Raw genomic sequence first — 11474 nt, 5'->3', positions numbered from 1 at the left:
CTGTCGTGACTCTTGAAGGCATAAAAGAAGGTGACGTGAAGGTGGAATATGATCCCAGACATGTTCCAAAAGTTAAGCCATGCCCAGAAGCAGTCTGGCCAGCCAGGCGTATTCACGGGCTCAAGAATCTGATACAGCTCATACAACAGCTAATTCAGAAAAAAAAAGTTTTATCTACAAGACCTTCGTCCCACTGACGATCATCTTGAAGAGCTATAAAGAGACTCCGGCACCTGTCCAGACTAGTCTCGAAGCAACGTTGAAGAAACTCCTCAGAGGAAATATCCCCTTCAGCAAAGCAACCAAGGAAAACTTTTGCCAGATGGCCCAAAAGACTTTTTCAAAGGAGCACTCCTGTAGATTGTGCACAAAAAGGCAGCTGTCCAAATGAGCAGTCAGCAGACAAGTCAGCAACCATTAAGGCCAAAGACGAAATCAAAGTCAGCAAAGGCGGCTACACAAAGTCAACAATGGTGACTCAAAAGATTCCTGCACGTCAGCATCATGACGTCACAAGAGGAAAAGACATTTCTGCCTTTGCTTTTGGTGTCGAAAGATAATAATGCAAGGGCAAAAAGGAAATGCCAAAAAGACAAAAGTTACCCTTTGTCTTTAAACACACACCTTTCAATTAAGGGTAAAAGAGGAAGACATGAAAGATCTTCAGCTATAAATTCGAGGCTCCTCCAGAGGTTTAGACATTCGAAAAACAGAGAAGCATTAGCTAATTCGAACACCGACGAACATTCGAGAAGAAGAAGAAGGCGATTGTTGGCGAGCATCCTCCGACAAGTTCCTTAAAGCACGGTATGTGCTTAACAGCCGCAATGACTAAGTAGAAAATAAGGAACCGACTGGTGGCACGGTTGGTAACTTCGGGAGTTATGTAGATAAGTAGTTTTTCTTTCCCTTTTTTAAGGGTATGTATTTAGTTGTTTTATTTTGTTTGAACAATGTTTTTATATTTTCCGCATGTTTGTAATATTGTGATTCGTACAATATTATGTTTTTATATTTTTCGCATGTTTGTAATATTGTGATTCGTACAGTTGTTGTTATCACTATTCATTTTTACCATTCATGGTTACTATTCATGTTTACTGTTCACTCGTAAAAAAGAAATAGTATCGAAATAGTGCCAAATAGGACAGAAGCTAGAGACTTGGAATTATTTGGCTACGCTCCGAGGTAGAAAACGAAACAGAGCTGTGCTCTACCCTGCTGAAGCAGCCATGAAGCCACAACGGTTAATAGGAACGACTTGGGGCCCTTTGGAGACCGTGAGGACCGCATTGACGGATTACCCACGTGGTGGTAAGCCGACTGGAATAGGGTCAAACCCCGAAGAAGTTCTAAGTAGCAGTAGAAGTCATGTTGAGCCTATTAGATAACTATCAAAGTAGACACAAACGAGTACATAGCAGTGACATGTGGTAGGAAGCAGGAGTAATATGATGGTGAAATGATAGGTTGTATGAAGTGTGATTGTAGGAATAGTATTATGTGAGTCATCGTTATTTTTCGCTGCCTGTAATCAGTGTGTAGTTGTGATCCCAAGGATCTAGTTCCGCTGCCCTTATCCCCAAGTTCACCCTGTCATCTGCTGTTGAGTCTGCTAGAGACTTGTTGTGTGTGTTTATTGGTATTAGGCAATAGTGCTTTCGGTATCATAATCCGTTGTATATCTATTTTGTTTTTAAAATGGTAAGGGAAACTATTGCATGCCTTTGTCACATAGTTCTATAACATTGAATTGGGCACTCTTATGTTAGCTAGAAGAGGTTGTTTGTTTGTACAAGTGGAGGTCTGGTTTTAGCTATCAGAAATGGGATTGAGAAGAGGCTAACAAAAGTGAATTTTATGGAAGATTTAAATTTCAATGAGACCAAGTGGGAGGAAGGTGGTTGCATGAGACTCGGAAGGTGGAAATTAAGAATGGAACAGGTCTTTGATTCATAGTGCGTGGGAAAAAAAAACTGGTTATTTTTAAAGTCATCTAAAAATTCCAAAAAATTTAGAAATTTTTTGGTTATACATCTTTTCTTCAATTTATCATCTTTTGTTTTTCCACCGTTTTGGAGTAATGCTGATAGATTTATTACATGCATAGAACAAGAGTGTTTAACATCTAGAGTGAGTTATAAATTTTTTATGACACTCTTAAAAGTGGGTAGTTTCTTTTTAAAGGGCTTCTTTTTTAGCCTTTGAAATTGAGATTGGACCGATCATTTTTAATGGAGTAAGGATTTTATCGTTTAGTTAAGAGTAACTTTTTTTCCTATATTTGTTTTGTCAAAACTGGGTCTTTGTGTATTTTTTATCCCAACTAGAGATTTTTTAAGGCGACATACGGACTCCCCCTCAACCACATATCTAGGTGGTCGTTGCATATATATTTCTTCTTTTATATCGCCATTGAGAAAGGTGTTTTTGACATCCAGTTGATATATTGGCCATGATGAATTAGTTGCCAAGGATAATAATATACGTACCGAGGTCATTTTTGCCACTGGATAGAATGTCTCATCATAATGAATGCCATAGCATTGAGTGTATCCTTTAGCAACCAGTCGAGGTTTCAGTCGTGCAATAGTCCCATCCGGATTATGTTTAATTTTATAAACCCACTTGCAACCAACGGGTTTTTTGTCTGTTGGTAGAGGAACCAGTGACCATGTATGATTCTCATTGAGTGCTTCATTTCTTCATCTATTGTTGCCTTCCACCCTGGATGTTGTAGAGCTTCCTGATATGACTATGGAACAGATATGGAGAAAATAGAAGAAAGAAACTGACAACATAGAGGTGAGAGGCGATGATGAGACACAAAATTGGAGATAGGATGAGAAGTAGAAGGTTGAGTGCATGAACAAGGTTCTTTTCTTATAGCATTAGGACGAGTATCAAATTGAGGATAAAAAACGACTGGTGATGAAGGACTTACCTCTGGTGGATCCGACAACTCGGCAGGTGTGGTATCGGCCACTGTCTTTGGGGGCTGAACAATCTCTGTATCACGAGGCTCAACCGGTCAAGGAGAACTTGGTACTAATGATATACCAGGTGGAGCGCTATCAGAATAATATGAGTCTTCAAAGAATGTTACATCCCTGGACACAAATAAACGTTGCAAAGAGGGACTATAACAAACATAACCCTTTTGTGTTCGAGAGTATTCCAAAAAGATACACTTTATAGATTTAGGGTCAAGTTTGCTATGTCTAGGTAAAGTATTATGAACAAAACATTGACAACCGAAGACTTTCAATGGTAATGCAAATGGATCATCATGTGGTAAAAGTTTAGAGTAGGGGAATTTATTCCCTAGAACAGTAGATGGTAGATGATTTATAAGAAAACATGCTGTAAGGACAACGTGGGGCTAATAAAAATATGGAACTTTCATGGCATATAAAAGACCTCGAGCTACCTCAAGAATATGATGATTTTTTCATTTGGCTACACCGTTTTGTTGAGGAGTGTAGGCACATGATGTATGATGGATAATGTCATTCTCTTAACAAAAGGAGTCAAGGTCTTTTGAAATATACTCTTTGGCATTATCAGATCAGAGGATTTTTATCTTCTGACCAAATTGTGTGAGTACCATCACATAAAAAGATTTAAAAATAGATGGTATCTCAGAACGCTCTTTGAAAATAAACAACCAAGTTGTGCGAGTGAAATCATCAATAAAAGTGATAAAATATTTGGCTTGAGAAATATTAGAGACACTCAATGGCCCCCAAACATCAGTATGAATCAATGAAAAAGGAATGTTACTTTTGACTTCTGGACGAGGAGAGTATGTACTCCTTTGATGTTTACTTAACTGACATACCTCACAACTGAATTCTGACCTTATCTTAAGAGATGGAAACATATCATGAAGAGATTGTATGGAAGGATGTCTCAACCGATTGTGCCATAATCGTGTCTCATTCTCAGTAGTAGACACCATATTGACCTTTGGCACATCCAAGTAGTAGAGCCCCCCTTGTTCATGGCCTCCACCAATCACCTGCTTCGTTATAAGATCCTAAAAAAACACATGAAGTAGGTGTGAAGGTAACCGAGCAATTAAAATATTTTGTAAGCTGACTCACAGAGAGCAAGTTTAAAGGAAAGGAAGGAACAAAAAGAATATCATTGAGCGGAAGTGATGGGGTGACAGAAGTTGAAACTTTTCCTTGGACTTTGGTTTGAGAACCGTTAGCTATGGTAACAAACTTGTGTGAAAGACTCGGAGAAAAAGAATGTAATAAAATTTTGTTACCTGTAAGATGCTCGGAGGCTCCTGAATCAATTATCCAGGATGAAGAGGAGGCAGATAGCATACCTGAAGCAGTAGTGGCAGAGGGGCTAGGAGAAGATCCTAGCATGGTCTTTATCTTCTGAAATAATTCATACTCTTCATCAGTAATAATTTTTTGTGCAGTTGGGGGATTGTTTTCTTGTGCATTACTTATGAGGGCTTGATTAGCCCTTGTCAATTCTGACTTTTCATTCGCTTTGTAGCATATTTCTTTATTGTGGTCATATATCTACCACAGTAAGTGCATGGCCTATAACAACACTGGTCTATAGTGTGGCCCTGAAATTTACAATGAGTACATTAATATCATTCGTTTGGCCAACACTATAACCTCTTCTTTTTCTCATATTCTCATCAGCCATGATAGGCTCTTCTTTTTTAAAAAAACTTCAAATAATTTCACCAAGTAGCACTTCTTCAATCAACTCGGTATAAGTAAATATAGCATCAATGCTAATTATATATATTTTTTCCATTAATACACTCATAAGAGGCTCAATAGCAATCTTCAATATCAGGGAAATCTTATCCCGTGAGAAAATTTCTGTGGTGACGCAAAACAATTGGCATAAATTCGGATTTTTCAATACAATAGAATACTAGGATGACCTTTGATTCTGCCAATTCGAATATATCTTTCAATATAGATTAGATTGACATGAAATTTTTTCCCTTTGAAATTAGACTTAAATAAATTTCATCCAAGTATAGCATCTCTTCATAAAATATAATTATAAGAAGATAAATAATCTGATAGGTTTCGATCTCTATCATCTGGCCGAACTAAGTTCCGTTTCTCCTGTTTTTCCAGAACGACCATAGACTCATCCAAGATCAATATCTCTTTATAAAAAATTCATACCGAGAATTGGTTGAATAGTTCAGAAAATAGACTTACAAATATTTCTTTTGATGTATATTTCTTCATTTAAAGTCTAGTTCCTGAGAGCAAAAAATACCTCGGAATCTGAAGATTGCTGCTGCTGCTCGAACCTTTTTGCAATCTGACCTTTGCTCTTTCGAATATCTATATCTCTCAGTAGATAACTCCGATTGGAACAAATAATTCTTATTTGGAAATTAGACTGAAATATCTTTCCGCCAATATATAATTTTCAATATAAAAAACTCCGTGAGTCTTCCTTCACAAGAGCCTTCTTTGAGTGGTGTTGATCATCACTTTTCTAGAGCAATCTTTTGTCGAGGGATCCTAAATATGTTGCTTTGATACCATGTTGAAATTAAGACCCCTTTTCCATAATCACGAGCAAAAAAAAGAAGAAACAAAAAGAGAGAAAATGGGAGAAGAGCTCTCGGGTAGAGCAAAAAAAATTAAAGGGGAAAGGATGAGTTGCGCCAAGCAAGGAGAGGGAGAGAGAGAACCAAACTCGGGATTTAATGTGTTGCTTGTTTAATTCCGAATTACAACCTATCTATTTATAGGAGAGGAGGAGGTAGAGTCCTCATACATGTTGTCATTAAATCCTAATTACATTCTAACTCTAACTCTTCAATATAAGTAAGTCTCAATATAAGTAAGTCTATTCAAACTATCCTAGAAGGATAATTGGAGTAGAACTAGAAGTTCTTTATTATCCACGTGAATATAAGGGATAAGCCAGCTCATGGCCTTATCCTAGTGGGTCCCTCATGATTCTCCAGTGCACCTTGATAATTGTGCCAGCTCGTGAGATCTTGTGAGCCCTACTTGATCTTCAAGTCTTCTAAAACAACTCAGTTTGTGCTTCTTGATTCCTTTACTCGAGCTTGCTTTGGGAGAGGACTCTTCTTGGTGTCCCAAGTCCTCTAGGATTCTTCTTGATGACCTACGTCCTCATGGTGGGTCCCACCAGCTCGAGCACCATGGTGGGCCCCACATTGTAACATTTTTATCCATTGGATTTCATAAATCTAATTACTTAGCTTCTATGCTAAGCTTCTCCATCAACCGAGTTGTTTGAAGAACTGTACTCAGTTTTGTGATTTTTTGGAGAATGTTTTGAGAGCCACAAGTTGGCAGATTGTTCTTGAAAAATTAAAAATAGAATATTGTGTTTTACATAAAAGGAAGCAAGCATAAAATAAGTAAGGAAGTGGTCATTTGGAAAGTCTAGTTGGCGCCAATCTATTTGAAGAAATATTGTTGTTTTTTGAGATCTCACATTCAATCAATATCTTCTTGATTAGGTCTGATTTGTTTGTTTTTCCATGAATCTTATCTTGCCTAATTCATGAGGAACTGAATTTAGACTGGTTTATTCCAAGCTGGAGTCCAATATATTTTTGGAATGATCTTGAAAAGATCTAATTCGGAATTGCCACATCACCTTACTTGATCTCATGCTTATTGATTGATTTTTGCTATTCTCTACAAGGAAGACTATAGAATTGTTTATAGAATTTTTGGGCCAGCAAGTTTACTGGCCTAAGAGGTTTCCCTCCTTGCCTAAAGGCTTAATAAACTCAGGTTTTCCTCCCATCTACTTGGGCTAGTCTTGGCTGCACTTGAATCTCCAAGCCGCTTACTTAGGCTACTTCAAATTTGAGTACAGTAATACCCTTGAATTGCCTCTTATGGCTGAAGAATACATGGGTAGCAAGAATGATATTTTCAAGATTACTACAATACCTTTGCGAGGGATATCAAATTTCTTGAGTTGGTCCACATCAGTTTGACGGTTCCTTATAACAAGGGACCTACTTGGTCACCTCACCAAACTTGGGCCACCCATTGATGAAGAAGATGTTGCTTATGCTAAGTGGTTAAAAATGATACTTTGGTAATTAGTTGGCTCATCAACAACATGGGAGAATCTGTTTCCAACAATGTTGTTCATCTCGACATCGCCAAGTAAATTTGGGAGACATATGCTAAATTGTACTCTAGCTCCAATAACTTACACAAGCCATATGATATGTTGGAAGGTGGACTCAAGCCCAGAAGCTCAAGACTAGAAGCCCACATGCCAAAGGAGTGGCAAAGTGGTTATTTATTGTATGTTCCATAAGGATGGCATAAAGATGTAAATACGGTATCTTATTATGTCTTTTAATCTATTGAGTTGTAACCCTAAGAGTTTTGTAACACTATAAATAAGAGGTAAGATATTCAAGCATTCTCCTCTCTTTAAGAAATCGTCCAACCACCCTCTCTTCTCCCTTGATGCATTATCTTCTTCCCTTAATCCAAACTCACCACTCTCACATCCTTCTCCTTTCTCCTTCTTCTCTCTCTTCTCTCCTTCTTCCACATTAACCTAGAGTCCTTGTCATGGGGTCCTAACTTCTACATGGTATCAAAGCATGGAGTTTAGAATCCCTATTCAAGTAGTTATGCCCTCCATTCAAGAAGTTGTCTATAGAAGTTCTGCCATGAAGGGATAGGTAGGTAAAATCTGTTTTTTTTTTCATATTCTCTATTTACGGTTTCTATTTTTTTCCTTCTTCTTGAATGTATTAGTCACGTCAAGTCAGATAATCTTAAAAAACATTGTGAAGATCTATCTTTTATGACAAAAAAAGATGTTATAGTCTTGATCAGCTTGTTGCAATTACATGATTGATCAAAAGTTGTTTGTCCCTATTTTTATGATTTGAATTCAATTATCTTTATGTGACATGAATCAAACATTGTTGATTTGGGATTCCAGCATATGTTGCATTGTTGTCAATTCTATAATCTAATGGTACTCATGTTGAGTTCCCTCGCCATGGATCATGTCACTCGATGATCTCCCCTTGATTCCAGATTGGACTGCTTCGTTGAGGAGGCTTTAGGGTTTCTTCGAATGACCAATTGCGATAAACTAATGGGCTTTCAAAGGAAGCTCCACCATGGACCTCGTCAGAGAGAGAATCCGACCTTGTCTACTCTAATTTGATCAATACTAGGTTTTCCTTCATTAGCCGACGTCCCTATAATGATTAGGGAACACACCAACAAAGACCAACGAAAGGGCCATAAGTTTGAAGGAAATTACATCAATACCTACTAAATGAAAAAGCTGGAAATTACATGAGCTACCTTCTACGTCTACTAGTTACTCTAGATGCTATAGAGTCCATAACATCACCCCTCTCCTGGAGAAAGAGCTTGTCCTCAAGCTCAAAGATGGGGTAGAGGGACCGGAATTCCTCAAGTAGTTCCCAGGAGGCTTCAAGTAGATCTGTGTCAGTCCACTGGACTAAAATCTCCCATGACCCTGGGCTCTGCGAGCATGCAATACTTTCTGTGAGGTTGGAAGAGCACGACCCTCGTGAACTGGTGGCAAGGTTGTGTGAAGCATCGGTGAGTCTCAACGAAATGACTTCAAGAGAGAGACATGGAAGATGTCATGAATCTTGGCCTCTGGTGGGAGCTATAGACGATAAGCAACCTGCCAATATGAGCCAACACCTGAAAGGGGTCATAATATTTGGGAGAAATTTTGTGGTGTTTGGCTGCTGTAATGGAAAGTTGGCGGTAAGGTTGAATTTTAGGCCATACATAATCTCCCGGAGCAAAAGCAAGGTCACAATGACCCTTGTCATAATAGTACTTCATAGTGTCTTGAGCTTTCTACAAGTGAGCTTTGACCTGTGCAAGCAGAGTATCCCGTTCCCCCAAAGCCTGGTCTAGCATTGGTACTCAAGACGAACCAGGTTCATAAGATAAGAGACGAGGGGGGTCGTGCCCATATACCACCCTGAAGCGTGTGGTGCCCAGTGCTGTGTGGTAAGAGGTGTTATAACAATACTCCGCCTAGGCTAGCCAGTGTACCCAACGATTGGGAGTGTCCCCCACAAAACATTGCAAATAAATCTCAAGAGTGCAGTTGACCACTTTAGGTTGGCCATCTGTTTGAGGGTGGTATACGGAGGAGAAAGCCAATTTGGTGCCCTGTAATTTGAATAGTTCTTTCCGGAAGGTACTTGTGAATACTGCATCTCTGTCACTTGTGATGGACTGTGGTAAACCATCCAGGCGGACAATCTGGTCCATGAAAATCTGAGTGACATGTGTCACCATATAAGGATGCGCCAGGGCCAGGAAGTGCCCATATTTGGAGAAACTATCCACCTCTACCAAAATAATAGATTTTCCAGAAGAGTTTGGAAGACCTTCTATAAAATCCATGGAGATGTTTGCCCATACATGTGAAGGTAGCTGAAGAGGTTGCAACAGGCCTACTAGGTGTAAGGATTCTGCATTGTTCCATTGGAAAACTTGGCACGCAGATACATAGTCAACTATCATACGTTTCATGCCCTTCCAATAGAAATCATGACTAATACGAAAATATGTCTTCTACAGGCCCTCATGAGTGCTTCCGTGAAAGGAAGATATAATGCTGCTGAGTAGAGCGGAAGTGTGATGGAGATAAATGCAATTCTTATACAATATGAGGTGGTCTTGAATTTCCAAACTATTGTCCATAGTGCGTTGCTCGATTTTTGATACAATTCCATAAGCTCGGGATGTTGCTGAATTTCAACTCTGATTGAATCGAGCAAAAGAACCTGGGGTTGACTGATAGCATGTAGTTGTGGTTCCAACGTATCCCAGCGAGATAGGGCATCTGCCCCCCTTTTAAGGTGGCCTGGTTTGTACTCCAACTGGAAATCAAACCTCATCAGTTTACTCAGTTAATGTTGCTGTGGGGAAGGAGTGATACGTTGTTCCAACAAGTATTTCAAACTGCAGTGGTCTATCTGGATCATGAAGTGTCGACCCCAAAGATAGGGCCTCCAATGCTGAATGGCTTTGGCTAAGCCAATAAGTTCCCTTTCATACACAACTAGGTGGTGTGGGGCAAGGTGGCGGCTGAATTATGCTATGGGATGGGCGTACTGCTGTAAGACTGGCCAATGCCCCCTCTGGAAGCATCACATTCAATAACAAACGGGTCTTCAAAATTTGGTAGTTGGAGAACTGGTGCAGAGGCTAAAGCTTGTTTCAACTACTGAAAAGAGGAATCTGCTATCTCCGACCATGTGAAGGTATTACACTTAAGTAAGTTCGTAAGCGGCGCCGCGATCTGGCCATAGTCACGGATGAACTTCCTATAATACCCGACCAGACCTAAAAACCCCCTTAAAGCCGTGATGGAATGCGGAATAGGCTAGTCAATCACTGTTTTTATTTCTCTAGTATCCACTTTAACCCTGGAGGCTGAGATGACATGATAAAAATAAGCCACCTCTGAGGTACTCATAGCGCATTTGGATTTATTGAGGAATAAATGATGGGAACGCAGGAGGTTGAATACCTGACGCAAGTGCTGAATGTGCTCTTCCCAATTCTTACTATATATTAATATATCATCAAAAAATACCATAACATATTTGTGTAAGAATGGGAAAAATACCTTGTACATAAGTGCCTAAAAGGTGGAAGGGGCGTTGGAAAGCCCAAATGGCATAACCAAGAACTCATAATGACCATGATGCGTACGAAATGCAGTTTTCTCCACATCATCAGGGTGTACCCAAATCTGATAGTAGCCGAATTTCAAGTCTAGCTTAGTAAATAATTCTGCCCCATGTAACTCGTGCAATAGTTCTTCCACCACCGGTATTGGAAATTTATCCTTTACCGTATGAGCGTTGAGCTTTCTGTAGTTCACACAAAAGTGCCAAGAGTTGTCATGTTTTTTGACCAACAACAATGTCGAAGAAAATGGTGAGTGGCTGGGCTGAATAATTCCTTGAGCTAACATATGTTGACATTGGCGCTCTATCTCATCTTTCTGAAAATGTGGGTAGCGGTATGGATGCACCACTACTGGCTCTGTGCCCAACTTTAAACGGATACGATGATCACATGCTTGTATGGGCGGAAGTGCAGCAGGCTCCTGAAATAAGTCAGCAAATTCTGTCACGAGTGAGTTTAACTAACAACAATTAGAGTCCATAACTTTGATATTCTGGAGAGTGCATGGTAACTAGTCATGTGTGCCATGTAATGTGAGTTGTTGGTGAGCTTGCATAAAACTCATAGTAAGGGACTTGAAATCCCATAAAATCGGACCCAACTGCAGCAACCATTTATTACCCAATACCAAATCAAACCCTGCAAGTGGAATGACCAAAAAATCTGCCTCAAAGGTGTGTCCTTCAATAACAAATGTAACTGCTTAACACTACGTTGGTAACCTTTTCCCCATTAGCGATAGAGACT

This window comes from Aristolochia californica, unplaced genomic scaffold, assembly GCF_029961685.1.
Source record: "Aristolochia californica isolate CCGP_79_NKW_82.1479 unplaced genomic scaffold, dmAriCali1.0.hap1 SCAF_9, whole genome shotgun sequence".
Classification (NCBI taxonomy): domain Eukaryota; kingdom Viridiplantae; phylum Streptophyta; class Magnoliopsida; order Piperales; family Aristolochiaceae; genus Aristolochia; species Aristolochia californica.
This window is presented reverse-complemented; position numbering follows the sequence as displayed.